We start from the raw sequence: 16,319 nt of genomic DNA, 5'->3' as shown, positions 1-16,319 counted from the left end.
CTTCAGTTCTGCTCTGATCTTAGTTATTTCTTGTCTTCTGCTGGCTTTCGGATTAGTTTGCTCTTGCCTCTCTAGCTCTTTTAATTGTGATGTTAGGATGTCGATTTGAGATCTCTCTATCTTTCTGATGTTGGCATTTAGTGCTATAAATTTACCTCTTAACATTGCTTTAGCTGTGCCCCAGAGATTCTGGTACATTGTCTCTTTGTTCTCATTGGTTTCAAAGAACTTCTTGATTTCTGCTTTAATTTCATTATTTACTGAGGAGTCATTCAGGAGCAGGTTGTTCAATTTCCATGTAATAGTGTGGTTTTGAGTGAGTTTCTTAATCTTGAGTTCTAATTTGATTGCATTGTGGTCTGAGAGACTGTTTGTTATGAGGTCAGTTCTTTTGCATTTGCTGAGGAGTGTTTTACTTCCAATCGTGTGGTCTATTTTAGAGAAAGTGCCATGTGGCACTGAGAAGAATATATATTTTGTTGATTTGGGGTAAAGAATTCTGTAGATGTCTATTAGGTCCACTTGTTCCAGAGATGAGTTCAAGCCTTGAATATTCTTGTTATTTTTTTGTCTCACTGATCTGTCCAATATTGACAGTGGGGTGTTAAAGTCTCCCACTATTATTGTGTGGGAGTCTAAGTCTCTTTGTAGGTCTCTAGGAACTTGTTTTATGAATCTGGGTACTCCTGTATTGGGTGCATATATATTTAGAATAGTTAGCTATTGTTGCATTGTTGCCCTTACCATTATGTAATGCCCTTCTTTGTCTTTTTTGATCTTGTTTTTTTAAAGTCTGTTTTGTCAGAGACTAGGATTGCAACCCCTGCTTTTTTTGCTTTCCATTTGCTTGGAAAATTTTCCTCCATCCCTTTGTTTTGAGCCTATGTGTGTCTTTGCACATAAGATGGGTCTCCCGAATACAGCACACCAATGGGTCTTGACTCTTTATCCAATTTGCCAGTCTGTGTCTTTTAATTGGGCCATTTAGTCCATTTACATTTAAGGTTAGTATTGTTATGTGTGGATTTGATCCTGTCATCATTATACTATCTGGCTATTTTGCACACTAGTTGATGCAGTTTCTTCATAGTGTCATTGGTCTTTATATTTTGGTGTGTTTTTGCAGTGGCTGGTACTGGTTTTTCCTTTCCATATTTCATGCTTCTTTCAGGAGCTCTTGCAAGGCAGGCAGGTGATAACAAAATCCCTCAGCATTTGCTTGTCTGGAAAGGATTTTATTTCTCCTTTGCTTACGAAACTTAATTTGGCTGGATATGAAATTCTGGATTGAAAATTCTTTTCTAAAAATGTTGAATATTGGCCCCAAATCTCTTCTGGCTTGTAGAGTTTCTGCTGAGAGGTCCACTGTTAGTCTGATGGGCTTCCCTTTGTAGGTAACCTAGCCTTTCTCTGTGGCTGCCCTTAACTCTTCTTCCTTCACTTCAACCTTGGAGAATCTGATGGTTATGTGTCTTGGGGTTGATCTTCTCGTGGAGTATCTTAGTGGTGCCCTCTGTATTTCCTGAATTTGCATGTTGGCCTGTCTTGCTAGGTTGGAGAAGTTCTCCTGGATAGTATCCTGAAGTGTGTTTTCCAGCTCTTTGATTGCCTTTTAACACTAATTTAGGTCCTTCCTCTCTGAGTATACCTGGTGCTACCATGTTGCCCCATCTCTCCCCAAGCTGCAAACTTATCTTTCTCCCTTTGTTTCTGATTCCATCTTATCCATTCTATATGCCATTACTTCAGGGTCACACTAGGTAAAAAAATAATAGTAGTCATTGTCTAAATCAATTTTATTTTAAATGTTAGTGGGGAAGAATACAACTAACATTAACTGAGCATCTACAATGTATCAAGAACTTTTATACATGTTCTCATTTAATTCTCACAACAATTCCATGGGTGATTGTTATTCCTGTTGTACAGATGACATTAATTTAGAGGCAAGTGGCATGCTTTAACCCTCTTGTACATACTATTCCCTCTGTCTAGGATACCCCTTCCGTTCCATCTTTATCTAGCAAACTACCAATCCTTCAAAAGCCACTTCAGATGTCGTCTCCCTAGCTGGTGGTCTTAACACTGCCCATGTCGATTCTGAAAAGACTCTCCAAGTAATTCTGATACTGGCCACTGGTTAGGAGTCATCATATAAAACAATACTGTGTAGAGAGCAACAGCCACATCTTACTGATATCTGTATTCCTGTTGCATTGCAGAGTCTATTTTGCATTCCACAGTAGTGTATCGGTCAGTGTTTATTGAAGGAATTATTTAGGTTTATGGAAATGCAGGTGTTATGTTGTATATTACTGTGGGTGGGTAGATTTTGAAAAATTTAAATAAATTTATTCCGATAAATGCTCTGTCTCTGGGGAGCAGAAGAAGCGAAAGGTTGTGATAACTATGAATGAAACCCATATAAACACAGAGGCAACAATTTGTAGAAAGAAGATAATGCTTATCATATTTTTATTCTTTTTGGAAACAAACTACTTTTCTCATAAAGCAAACTAAAAAAAGTAAAATTTGATAAAGTCTGTTTGGCTGGTACAAATACATAGCACATAATTGTAAACCAGGGATATTTCCTTGGGAAATGGATTGCCATCAGAAAAAAAGACTGCATGAAATGTTTAACATTTATTAAAGCAACATAGGTTAAAGTGTTAAATAGCTGAAAATCACTGAAGTAGGAACTCATAGAAAAGTTTGGGTAGCCTACTATCCTTTATGTAAAGCAGGATCTTTGTTGATTCAAAATACTTTGTTTGCCTTGGGCTCTATGGTGTTGAACATTGCTAAAAATAAATGCGCCACCAACTTACACTTGGAAATTTCTTCATTCTATAAAAGTTTACATTGTGTTGTAACAGAATTTGACCTTTATTGGCAAGAAATAATGTAAAACATTACTAATCAATTCTCAAGCATGATATGGCAGCACTTTGCACACAACTAGGTACCAGCTGATAAGAGATGAGATCTCTGATTACTATTTCAGCAGTTACCATTAATACAACTAAAAATGAAAATTGTGACTGGCAAGTGCTCAAGCATTTTAGTACTAACATAATTACTTGTTGCTTGGAACTTGGCTCTGCATGGTGCAAGTTCAATGTCAATTTAAGACCCCAGCAAGATACTGTACAGCTGACTTCATTTGCCAAAGAAATTTGAAAACTTTTTTAAAGCTATTAAAAGCATTCTTGCTGTTTTTTGGCAGTGCTAGGTAGAACTTGGCTCATCATGGAGCTGGGGTAATCAGAGAGTGAGCAAATGATTATTTAGGTCCTTAGGCAAACATACAAGCTTTGAAGCCAGGGTATTTCTAATTGCATGCCTAGTGCCTGATTGACATGATTCTGAGGTTAGACAACTACCCCGAGAAGCTAATCCTAGTTGCCGATTGTTTACCAGTGACCCTCCACTCCTACACATAGAATTGTGTTTCACCTACTGACAGTGGTCTGCCAAAGTCCAGAATGAATCTTCCTGGAGTGTAGATTCTGCTCAGGGTTAACAGAAAACACTTCACTGTGTGTGTGTGTGTGTGTGTGTGACGTATAATGCAAAATTCTTCTAAAATGGGAGACTTCAAAGAAATGTTAAGACTTAAGCCTGTCCCTCCCACTCCTGCCATGGGGAAATGGCATTTGGAAGTGTGGAGAAACTTAAGTTTCTCTAAGTTATGGCCACTTTTCTGGAATGCTCTTCTCTCTCACCTCTGCCCAGAAGTATCCTGCTTATTTTTCAAAAGTCATTGTCCCCATCTTCTCTACCCCAAGCAGAGTTAACACTTCTCTGTGGCTCTATAGACTTACCTTTATGAACCTCATGTGGCATTCATCCCATTGGTGTGATTACCTGTTTGTCTTCTCACTAGGTAGATGGTGAGCCTCAGAAGAACAAGGTCTACAGGTTCTTTATATCCTCATGCCTTGCGCCATATTTGACTAGAGCAAGTAACTAGCAAACAGTGAATAGTGAATAGGTAGATGGATAAATGGATGATAGAACAGACAGGAAAATGTCCATCGATGTGTCCACCCACATGAATAAGATTCTGAGCTCCTCTCCTAATATTCTAGTTTAGGCCTCTGAATATAGAAATGGGTGTTCACTGGGCTGTTTTCAACTTGCATATCAGTTATACACTTACTTTTAATGGGGAAATATCAATGTAATTCATTCTACTATAAGGCGCAGGAAGAAAAATCATATGATCATATCAATTAATACAAACAAAGTATTTAACAAAATCCAATACCAATTCACGATTTAAAAAAAAGAAACCCCAACCAACTAGGAGTAGAGGGGAACATCCACAAATTGATAAAGGACATCTACAAAAGTTCTACAGGTAACATCATACTTTATGGTAAAAGACTAAGTGCTTTTCTTCTAAAATCAGGAACAAGATTAGGATGTCTGCTCTCATCATTTCTAGTCAACATTGTGCTAGAGGTTCTAGCCAGTGAAATAAGGAAGCAATAAATAAGAGGCAACCAATTTGGAAAGGAAATAAAACTGTCTTTATATACAGACGACATGATTATCTTTGTAAAAAGTTGTAAGAAATCCACAAAACAACTACCAGAACTGGTAAGTGAATACAGCAAGTTCACAGGATTCAGGGTCATTATTAAAAATCAATTCTATTCCTATATACTAGGAATAAACAATCATAAATTGGAAATATTAAGAATGGTATTCTTAATAGCATCAAAAATATGAAATATTAAGATGTCAGTTTTCCCAAAATTGATCTATAGATTCAATGCAATTTAACATTTTTATAGGAACTGATAAGCTGATCTGAAAATTTATGTGGAAAGTCGGAGTACCTAGAATATCCTAAACAACTTTGAAAAAAAGAACAAAGTTGGAGGACCTATGCTACCTGATTTCAAGGGTTATTAGAAAGCTACAGTAATCAAGGCATAGTGTTTTTAATATAGACAGTAGATCTAGTTGCAGAACAGTGAGCCAAGAAATAAACTCACACATATATGGCCAAATGATCTGCAACAAAAGTGTGAAGCAATTCAATGGAAAAATTATATTAAAAGACAAAATACAGCGTGGAAGAAAATAATTGCAAATCACATATCTGATAAAGAACTGTTATCAAGAATATATAATGATCTTTTAAAACTTCAATAATAAAAAACACACAACTCAATGTTTTTAAATGGAGGAGACAGAGTCAGGCACAATGGTAGATATCTGTAATCCCAATTACTTGGGAGGCTGAGGTGACAGGATCACTTGAGCCCAGTTTGAAACCAGCCTGGGCAACATAGCCAGATCGTGTCTCTAAAAACAAACAAACAAAAAAATTTAAATGGGTGAAGTATTTGAAAAGACACTTCACTAAAGAAGATATATGAAAAGATCCTCAACATCATTAGCCATCAGAGAAATGCAAATTAAAGCCATAATGAGAGACTACTACATACCTATTAGAATGATTAAACTTAAAAAGACTGACCATACCAAGTTTTGATGAGGATATGAGAGCCTGAAATTCTCATACACTGCTGGTGGAAATGTAAAATGTAAAATCCACTTTAGGAAATAGTTTGGCAGTTTCTTATAACATGTACTTACCACATAGTATATGTTACCCAACAGTTCTACTCCAAGGTATTTCCTGAGAGAAATAAAAGCGTATGTCCACACAAAGACTTGCACACCAATGTCCGTAACAGTTTTATTTGTAGTAACTAAAAACTGGAAACAAATCATTTTGTCCCTCAACAGATAATGGATAAACAAACTCTGTTACATCCATGCAACAGAATACTACTTATCAATGAAAAGGAATGAACTGATACGTATTATCACATGATAGAATCTCAAAATAATTATGCTGAGAGAAAGAAGCCAGACAAAGTATATTGTGTGATGCTATTTATATAAAATTCTAGAAAATGAAAACTGATCTATAGTGATAAAAACAGATCAGTCATTACCTGGAAATGCAGAGCGCATCGGAGACTGGGCTGAGTGGGAAGGGATTACAAAGGAGCATAAGGAAACTTTTGGGGGTGATGGATATCTTTGTTATTTTGATTGTGATGATGGTTTCACAGGTGTACATATATGTACATACATATGTAAAAACTTAAAAATTATACACTTAAATATGTACAGTTTGTTATATGTCTATAAAACCATAAAAATGATCTCTGTGGCTGAAAATGAAGCTGGTTATAACTTAATCCAGAGTTTGTGTCAAGTACCAGTGGGTTATAAGAGAAAGGATATACAAGGCTTTGAGGCTGGGGTTAAGGGAAAGAGGCAGGTTAAATAATAGAGACAGGGGCTATTCTTTAGTTGGCTTCTTGCCAGAACTCTTTTTCAGGTAAAGGTTCTGAGAGACTGATTTAAATTTAGTAATGGCAAAAGAAGATTTCTGTTTCAAGGTTACTAATTGGTTTTTAAATTGCCATATGATTATGTTTATATCTTATAAGTATTACATGCACATAGTTTTTAAAAATATGAACTAAGTACCTAAAAGTTTATAATGCAGGCAATGTTTCACTGTTCCAACCCTCCTAATCCTAATCCTCTGAGATTACCTTTCACTCTATTAACTGTTTCTGTTTAGTTCCTCTATTGACTGCTTCCCTATATACTGCTATTTCTTAATTCATCTATTTTAGGCTTTATTAACTTTATAATTTAATAAATGAGGCTATAACTCACTTATACTATCTCTTGTCCCAATTTAGTTATCATGCTTTTTAGTTCCTCTTTTTTTTGAGGAATATACTTAGACCTTTATTTCTTGTTTCATAAACTATGTACAGTATCTCTTAGTTCTCTGTAAAAATTAAGAGTTTGTAAAAAGAGGCCATAAGTTCCCTTTATCTCTCTCCCCTACCTACCGATTCTAGTCATTTGTACTTTTAGTTTCTACATTGCCAAGAGTGGTAATGTTTATGTTTTGCTCTACATTTATAATTAACTATCTCTATAATTAAATAGCCTGTACTTTTGTATATTGGTTATTTCCAGAAGTTGAAAATCAATATACAATGTTTATACTATTGTTAATTATTTAAAATTTTTCTCTCTTCTGTCAAGTGTTGATAGTATTACATTTCTTAATTTGTAAAACTTGTTTTTTTCTGGATTTTCTAATTACCTTTATTTTTTCTTGCATTGTCTGCTACATTCATAAGTTTCTCTAATTTCTTAAAGATGGATAGGCCTGGCGTGGTGGCTCACGCCTATAATCCCAGTACTTTGAGAGGCCGAGGCGGGCAGATCACGAGATCGGGAGTTTGAGACCAGCCTGGCCAACGTGGTGAAACACCGTCTCTACTAAAAATACAAAAAATTAGCTGGGCATGATGGTGCCTGTAATCCCAGATACTCAGGAGGCTGAGGCAAGAGAATCGCTTGAACCCGGGAGGTGGAGGTTGCAGTGAGCCGAGATCGTACCACTGTACTCCAGCCCAGGTGACAGTACAGGACTCCATCTAAAAAAAAAAAAAAAAAAAAAAGGATAAAATGGTGAATCCTTTTCCTGTCTTTTTTTTGATGCCTCTCTCTTGGAGCCCTCCTTCCTTCCATTCAGACTAAATGTTCCTTAGGCCTACTGTACAGCTGGGACTTACTTTTATTAGTCTTTGCGATCTTAAAATGTCATTCTTTTGTTATCAGACTCAATTGATAGTTGATTAGGACAAAATTATAGGTTCGAAATAATATTCTGTCAGAATTTTGAAGGCATTTCTCCATTGTTCTCTCTAAGAGCCAGCATTGCTGATCAGATGATCAAACCATTCCAGTTCTTGTTCCCGTAACTATTAATGTTTTTCCTCTCTGGGAGCTTTTAGGATCTTTTCTATATCTTTGCTGTTCTGAAATTTCATAATGTGTGTAGGGGTTGAGCAAACTGGTTTAGTACCCCAGATATAAGGCCTGCAACTTAATAAGCCTCACCTATGTAAATAGTGCCATTATACTGGGGGACCTCTAAATTCCAGATAGTAGAGATCTTTATTTTAGAACATGAATGCCCACATTAGTTACCTCAATTAGACAATTTATTCAATCTCTTTAGAGAATAACCTTCTGATTTTTTTCTTTGCCTTGGGAATCAATGCCTGAATACTAGCAGTTCTATATGCAGTGGAGGAAAATGATTAATATACAGATTTTCAATGAATTTATCATATTTCATTGTCACCCTCTGCCTTACTTGGCATTTCCAATTTTCACACTTTTCTGTGATCCTACAAGCTGTAAGCCCCTTCTGTCATTTTATCTGCCAGTCTTTATCAGCCAGCATCCTATTCAATTTCTGTCTATCAGAAATGTATTGGGATCTCTTTTCCACTGACTCCCTCTACTATTGTCTTCATTATATCTTTTTTATTGTTTAATGTCATTTTTAAAATTTTTTATTTTTAATTTTTGTGAGTACGTAGTAGGTATATATTTATGGGGTACACGAGCTACTTTGATACAGGCACACAATGCGTAACAATCACATCAAGGTAAATGCAGTAACCATCACTTCAAGCACTTATCCTTTCTTTGTATTGCAGACAATCCAGTTATACTCTTAGTTTTTTTAAATGTAGAATATTTTAAAACGTACAATATTAAAATGTACAATAAATGATTGTTGACTATAGTCACCTTGTTTTGCTATCAAATACGAGATCTTATTCATTCTAACTATATTTTGTACCCTTTAATAATCCTCACTCCCCCACCCATTACTACCTTTCCCAGCCTCTGATAACCATCATTCTACTCTACATCCCCATGAGTTCAATTGTCTTAATTGTTTAGCTCCCACAAATATGTGAGAATATATGAAGTTTGTCTTTCTCTGTCTGGCATCTTTCACTTAACATAATGACCTCCATTTCCCTCCATGTTGTTGCAAATGACAGTATCTCATTCTTTTTATGGATAAATAGTACTGCATTGTGTATGTGTACCATATCTTCTTTATCCATTTATCTGTTGATAGAAACTTAGATTGCTTCCAAATCTTGGCTATTGTGAATAGTGCCACAATAATCATGAGAGTGCAGATATCTCTTTTGATATACTGATGTCCTTTCTTTTGGGTATTTACCTAGCTGATGTCCTTTCTTTTGGGTATATACCTAGCAGTAGGATTGTGGGATCATATGGTAGTTCTATTTTTAGTTTTTTGAGGAACCTCCAAACTGTTCTCCACAGTGATTATAATAATTTACATTCCCACCAACAGTGTACAAGGGTTCCCTGTTCTCCACATCCTCATAAGCATTTGTTATTGCCCGTCTTTTTTTCAATAAGAAAACATTTTTAAAGCCTTTATGTACAAAAGCTTTAAAAACAAATAATACCCTCTGTTTTGCAAATAATATTTGTTTAAAAAGGACCACCCAGTTACAGCACTGTAATATCATGAATAAAGAATGTACAAGGGAGACAAATCAATGTGACTAACATTTGGAGATTTGCTAATATTATTGATTGAAGTATAGGTAATACACATTCTAACTTGTAGTCCATCATTTCAGGGTAGAGTTAATGGTTACCGAAAAGTCTTCCTACATCCTACACATGCTCTGGTCTGGTCACATGTTCTGCATGGTGAAATATTTCACAGTCTCTTTTGTCAATATATGTAAAATAGATTGCAAAGATATACACAAAAAAATAAACAAGCATTACACTCCTCAGTTAATTTTATTAGCTCTCTCTATATATTCTCAAGCATCAAAATGTTATACTTGATTGAAGATTTGTTTCAGAAAATATTTTATCCTTTATTTATGTACTCATATATATGAGTACATAATATATATATTATATACATACATATATATGGATTTTGCTGTTTTGTACCACATCTCTTCATTACTTACCTTTGTAGCAACTATGAAAGCACAATTTTTAACTTCTAATTTAATTTGGTACAAAATATACCTAAAGACTTGTTATCTTTGGATTTTAAAAAAACCAATTTGTATAACCAACAAATCAAGAGCATCGTAAGTATGGCTACAAAATGAAAAAAAAAAAACAAGGGTAAACAGTGATGGAATAAAAATAAGCAGATCAAGGGAAGTGTGCTATCATAAACTAACTGTAGCTTCAACATCTTGAGTACCAGTTTCCTGGCAGATACCAAATATCCAATCACAAGGGATTTTTCCCGAAGGATGTAAGACTGGTTTGAAAATTCTTCAGTCACAGAGCAGCCTACACATGCCAATTAGAAACTGACAGACACTAGATGTGCTTGGAAGATTAAACACTATGTACAGAAACAGCAGTTACTAAGCTCCTCAGTAGTTTCTTGTCTTTTTTTTTTTTTTTTTTTTTTTAGTTTCACTGAATTGACAGTTTGCACAATGAATGTGCTATATTCTGTGGGTCAAAACCGAGTAAATGCTGTGTAAAGTTGGCAGATGGTCATTTTTCCAGCTAAGATCAAGTAAAAACAAAATTTCTGATAAAACAGAGGTTTCGAGTCGGAATCACTCTCCAAAGTACAAAATTGATGGTCCACAATCTCAAATAGCTAAAACTCCTGCAGAATGGAAGGGAGAGACATGAAACAAAGAAATAAATTACAGTCAGTGCTAGTTAATTTAGGAAAAGGGAAAAATAAACCAAACTCCCAAGTAGGTAAAGTTTATCAAAATATTCAGTGATGTAGCTTTCTCCACTCTCTGTCGCACACGCTTGCTAACAAGTATATTAAATTAAGGCCAAATTTAACCTGAATGTGTTTTTTGTTTGTTTGTTTGTTTGTTTGATCTGAGATAGGAATGATCATACTTAGTACTGAAAGGCAGACAATAAAATGGGCCATGAAAGGGTAGGGGGAAGGTACTGTCTATTTTTCAAGGGATTCAACCAGTGATAAAACCTATATACAAGCATGTGTGTAGCTCGAAATAAAATAAAAATAAAAGGACTATTTCACGTCATGACTGCTTGTTGGCTTCCTCTTCACATGCATTCCCTGCCATTCTGTACATAGGATGATGAATCAGAACCAAGGCCATACATACAAATGACCACAATATTTGTCATCATCAATATGACCTTCAAAGAACATTTCTGTCATTTTGAAAAAGGCCATTCCTGTGAGCAATGAATTAGATCCTGCCTGATGTTGTGGTCCTATCTATTCCAGTTTTAACTGTTCTGCCACCTCCTGTAATCCATCTTTGAGATTTTTGCAGCTCTTCATGAGGTACTTCACATCATAAATGACAGGTAAAAACAATCGAAGGATCTCAAAGAAGTCAAGTTCTTCTTCAGGCAAGTTAGAGTTGGTCAGGATTTTGATTAAATAGCCAAAGTTGTAACTGCTATGAAATGACAACCATTTGACCCCTTCACAGAGGACCACTCCTGAAGTCATAAGAAGTTCTGCAAAGTACTGGGTCTCAATTCCTTCCTCATCATGTTTTTTAAACTGGATACCACATGTTGTTAGTAGCTCTATAGAGTCCTGGGCATACATGTCCTCCGTCAAATTAAATTTAAAATTAAACTGCCAAGTTGAAGTCCCTGGAGGGTATTCTCCTTGCTCATTCATAAATGTCAGTCCTAGCTGAATTATCTTTAGCAAGTCTACATTACACCGCAATAGTTGGTATTGATAGTCAGCATTGCTCCTGAATTCTCCAATGGGTCTTGCAACCACACCTGGAAACTCAGTGTCCATAGCAATGTAATTATATTTTTGGATAACTTGACGAATTTTCTTCATCTCTTCATCCATGTTGCAAGCCCAAACTTCACAAATTCTTTGGCTATAATCCACAGTTGCTGCTGGCATAGTGAGGGCACAAGGGAGTACAGATGCCAAGCATCAAAATGTTATACTTGATTGAAGATTCGTTTCAGAAAATATTTTATCCTTTATTTATGTACTTGTGTCGCTGAGCTCACGCTCCTCCTCTTCCCCTCGCCATAGAGACAGCACCCAGCGGCAGTGGCAGTGGCGGGTACCCCACAGACACCTCTCGCCCAGCAAGGGGGAAAGGTGATCAGGAGCTGCGCCGCACCATGCTGTGCCATCGCTTTTCACACCGTCCATCTTTTGAATAAAAGTTAAAATGGATAAAGGCCATTTTCACTGGGGTGAGATGATATCTCATTGTAGTTTCAATTTGCATTTCTCTGATGATTGATGATGTTGAGTACCTTTTAATATGCTTCTTTGCCATTTGTATGTCTTCTTTTGAAAAATGTCTATTCAGATCTTTTGTTCATTTTAGAATCAAATTATTAGATTTTTTTTCCTATAGAGTGGTTTGAGCTCCTTATATATTCTGGTGATTAATCTCTGTCAGATGAGAACTTTGCAAATATTTTCTCCCATTCTGTGGGTTATCTCTTAATTTTGTGGATTGTTTCCTTTGCTATGTAGAAACTTTTTAATTTGATAAGCTCCCATTTGTCCATTTTTGCTTTGGTTGCCTGTGCTTGTGGGATATGAAATTTTTGCCCAGTCCAATTTCCTGGAGTTTCCTCAAATTTTTTCTATTAGTGTCATAGTTTGAGGTCCTAGATTTAAGTCTTTAATCCATTTTAATTTTATCTTTGTGTACAGTGAGAGATAGGGGTCTAGTTTCATTCTTTTACAAATGGATATCCAGTTTTCCCAGCACCATTTACTGAAGAGATTGTGTTTTCCAAATGTATGTTCCTGGAACCTTTGTCAAACATGGGTTCACTGTAGATGTATGGATTTATTCCAGGGTTCTGTATTCTGTTCCATTAGTCTATGTGTCTCTTTTAATGCCAGTACCATGCTGTTTGGGTTACTATAGCTCTGTATTACAATTTGAAATCAGGTAATGTAATTCCTCCAGTTTTGTTCTTTTTGCTCAGGATAGCTTTGGCTATTCTGGGTCTTTTGTGGTTCCATATACATTTTAGAATTTTTTTTATTTCCATGAAGAATGTCATTGATATTTTGATAGGGATTGCATTGAATCAGTAGATAGCTTGAGGTACTATGAATATTTAACAATATTGATTTTTCTAATCCATGAACATGGAATATCTTTTCCACTTTTTGTGTGTCCTCTTCAATTTCTTACATCAACTATTTTATAGTTTTCATTGCAGAGATCTTTCACTTCTTTAGTTAAGTTTATTCCTAGGTATTTTATTTTATTTGTGGCTATTGTAAATGGGATTACTTTCTTAATTTCTTTTTCAGATTGTTTGCTGTTGAAATATAGAAATGCTATGTTGATATTTTTTATCCTGCAACGTTACTGAACTTGTTTATCAGTTCTAATCATTTTTTTGGTGGAGTCTTTAGTTTTTTCCATATATAAGATCATTTCATCTGCAAATAAAGATAATTCAACTTTATCCTTTCCAATTTGGATGCCCTTTATATCTTTCTCTTATCCAATTACTCTAGCCAGGACTTCCAGTACTGTCTTGAATAACAGTGGTGAAAGTGGGCATCTTTGTCTTATTCCAGATCTTGGAGGAAAGAATTTCAGTTTTTCCCTATTGAGTATGATGCTAACTGTGGGTCTGTTATATGTGACTTTTATTGTATTGAGGTATGTTCCTTCTAAACCCAGTTTGTTGAGGGTTTTTATGATGAACAGATGTTGAATTTTATCAAACTCTTTTTTCAGCATCAGTTGAAATGATCATATCATTTTTGTTCTTCATTCTGTTGATATGATGTATCACACTGATTGACTTGCATATGTTGAAGCATCCTTGCATTCCTGGGATAAATGCCACCTGGTCACAGTGAGTGATCTTTTCAATGTGTTGTTAAATTCAGTTTGCTAGTATTTTGTTGAGGGTTTTTGTATCAATGTTTATCAGGGATATTGGCTTGTAGTTTTCTTTTTTTTGATGTTTTTGTCTGGTTTTGGTATCAGGGTAATACTGGCCTTATAGAATGAGTTCGGAAGTACCCCCTTATTCTCTGTTTTTTGGAATAGTTTGAGTAGGATTGATATTAGTTCTTTTTTAAATGTTTGATAAAATTCAGCAGTGAAGCAATTGTGTCCCAGGCTTTTCTTTGCTGGGAGATGTTTTATTACAACTTAAATCTCATTATTTGCTATTAGTCTGTTCAGGTGATGGATTTCATCATGGTTCAATCTTGGTAAGTTGTATGCGTCTAGGAATTTACCCATTTCTTCTAGATTTTTCAATGTATTGGCATACAGTTGCTCATAATAGCCTAGAATGATCTTTTGTATTTCTTCAGTGTCAGTTATAATGTCTCCTTTTTCATCTCTAATTTTATTACTTTAGGTTTTCTCTCTTTTTGTAGTTAGTTGGGCTAAAGGTTTGTTGATTTTGTTTTGTTTATCTTTTGATAAAAAACTTTTCATTTTATTGATCTTTTGTATTTTTATTTCAAATTTCTACTCTGGCCATTATTATTTCTTTTCTTCTACTAATTTTGAGTTTGCTTTGCTCTTGCATTTCTGGTTCTTTTTTAACTTTTGTGAGTACATAGTAGGTGTATATATTTGTGAGTTACATGAGGTTTTTTGATACAGGCATGCAGTACATAATAATCACATCATGGTAAATGGGGTATCCATTTCCTCAAACATTTATCCTTTATGTTACAAACAATACCATTATGCTATTTTAGTTAGTTTTCAATGTACAATTAAATGCAATTCTAGTTCTTTAAGATACACCATTAGGTTGTTCATTTGAAATTTTTCTAGTTTTTTATTGTAGGTGCTTATTGTTATAAACTTTCCTCTTAGTACTGCTTTCACTGTATTCCATAGGTTTTTGTATGTTGTATTTCCATTTTCATTTGCTTCAAGAAATTTTTTAATTTCCTTCTTAATTTCTTCATTGGCCCACTGGTCATTCAGGAGTATATTGTTTAATTTCCATATGTTTGTATAGTTTCCAAAATTCTTCGTTATTGGTTTCTAGTTTTATTCCATCATGGTCAGGGAAGATACTTGATATTATTTCAAGTTTTTGAATATTTTAAGACTTCTCTTGTGGCCTAACATATGGTCTATCCTTGAGAATGATCCATGTGCTGAGAAGAAGAGTATGTACTTTGCAACCATTGGATGAAATGTTCTGTGAATATCTATTAGGTCCATTTGATCTATAGTGCAGATTAAGTCTGATGTTTCTTTGTTGATTTTCTGTCTGGATGATCTATCCAATGCTGAAAGAGAAGTGTTGAAGTCTCCAGCTATTACTGTCTTGGGGTCCATCTCTCTCTTTAGCTCTAATAATATTTGTTTTATATATCTGGGTCCTCCAGAGTTGGGTGCATATATATATTTAAAATTGTTATATCCTCTTGTTGAATTGACCCCTTTATCATTATATAATGACCTTCTTTGTCACTTCTTACAGCTTTTGTCTTGAAATATATTTTGTCTGCTATAAGTATAGCTATTCGTGCTAATTTTTTTGTTTCCATTGGCATGGAATATCTTTTTCCATCCCTTTATTTTCAGTCTATGTGTGTCTTTATACATGAAGTGTGTTTCTTGTAGGCAACAGATTATTGGGTCTTGATTTTTTATCTACTCAGCCACTCTATTTTTTTTATGTTATTATTGATAAGTAAAGACTTACTCCTGCCATTTTATTACTTGTTTTATATTTTTATGGTCTTCTCTTCCTTCTTTCCTTTCTTCCTGTCGTCCTTCTAGTGAAGGTGATTTTCTCTGATGGTATGATTTAATTTCTTGATTTTGATTTTTTGTGTATCTGTTGTATTTTTTTACTTAAGATTACCATTATGCTTGCAAATAATATCTTATAACCATTTATTTTAAACTGATGACAACAATGATTACATATACAAACAAACAAGCAAAGAGAAAACTAATAGAAACTCTACACTTTAACTTCATTCCCCCACTTTAAAACCTTCTTTTCTATGTATATCTTATTTTATTATCTATGTCTTAAAAAGTTCTTGTAGTTATTATTTTTTATTGGTTCTTCATTTAGTCTTTATACTTAGGATAAGAGTCATTCGCACACCAGAGTTACAATGTTATAATATTCTGTGTTTTCCTGTGTACTTACTATTACCGGTGAGTTTCGTATGTGCAGGTGGTTATTTATTACTTATTAATGTTCTTTTCTTTCTGATCAAAGTACTCCCTTTAGCATTTTTTGTAGGACAGGCCTGGTGTTGAAATCCCTCACTTTTGTTTGTCTGGGAAAGTCTTTATTTCTCCTTCACGTTTGAAGGAGATCTTCACTGAATATAGTATTCTAGGGTAAAAGGTGTTTTTTTTTTCCTTCAGCACTTTAAATATGTCATGCCACTCTCTTCT

General features: G+C 34.8%; 1 protein-coding gene and 1 pseudogene across 5 annotated transcripts in view; one reads left to right on the top strand and one right to left on the bottom strand.

Annotated features, from left to right (window-relative positions):
• The window catches only part of EDA (ectodysplasin A), a 457,423-nt gene that overhangs the window by 333,465 nt on the left and 107,639 nt on the right, over positions 1-16,319 (top strand). The gene's annotated exons all lie outside the window — the stretch shown is intronic.
• On the bottom strand, positions 10,965-12,080 carry LOC105512634 (annotated as a pseudogene). Its single transcript, XR_001001889.1, has one exon. The product of XR_001001889.1 is annotated as a CCR4-NOT transcription complex subunit 7 pseudogene (transcript).

The sequence above is a fragment of the Colobus angolensis genome, unplaced genomic scaffold (assembly GCF_000951035.1).
Source record: "Colobus angolensis palliatus isolate OR3802 unplaced genomic scaffold, Cang.pa_1.0 Scaffold216, whole genome shotgun sequence".
Classification (NCBI taxonomy): Eukaryota; Metazoa; Chordata; class Mammalia; order Primates; family Cercopithecidae; genus Colobus; species Colobus angolensis.
The sequence above is the reverse complement of the archived record's forward strand: the minus strand, read 5'-3'. Positions and strand labels throughout refer to the sequence as shown.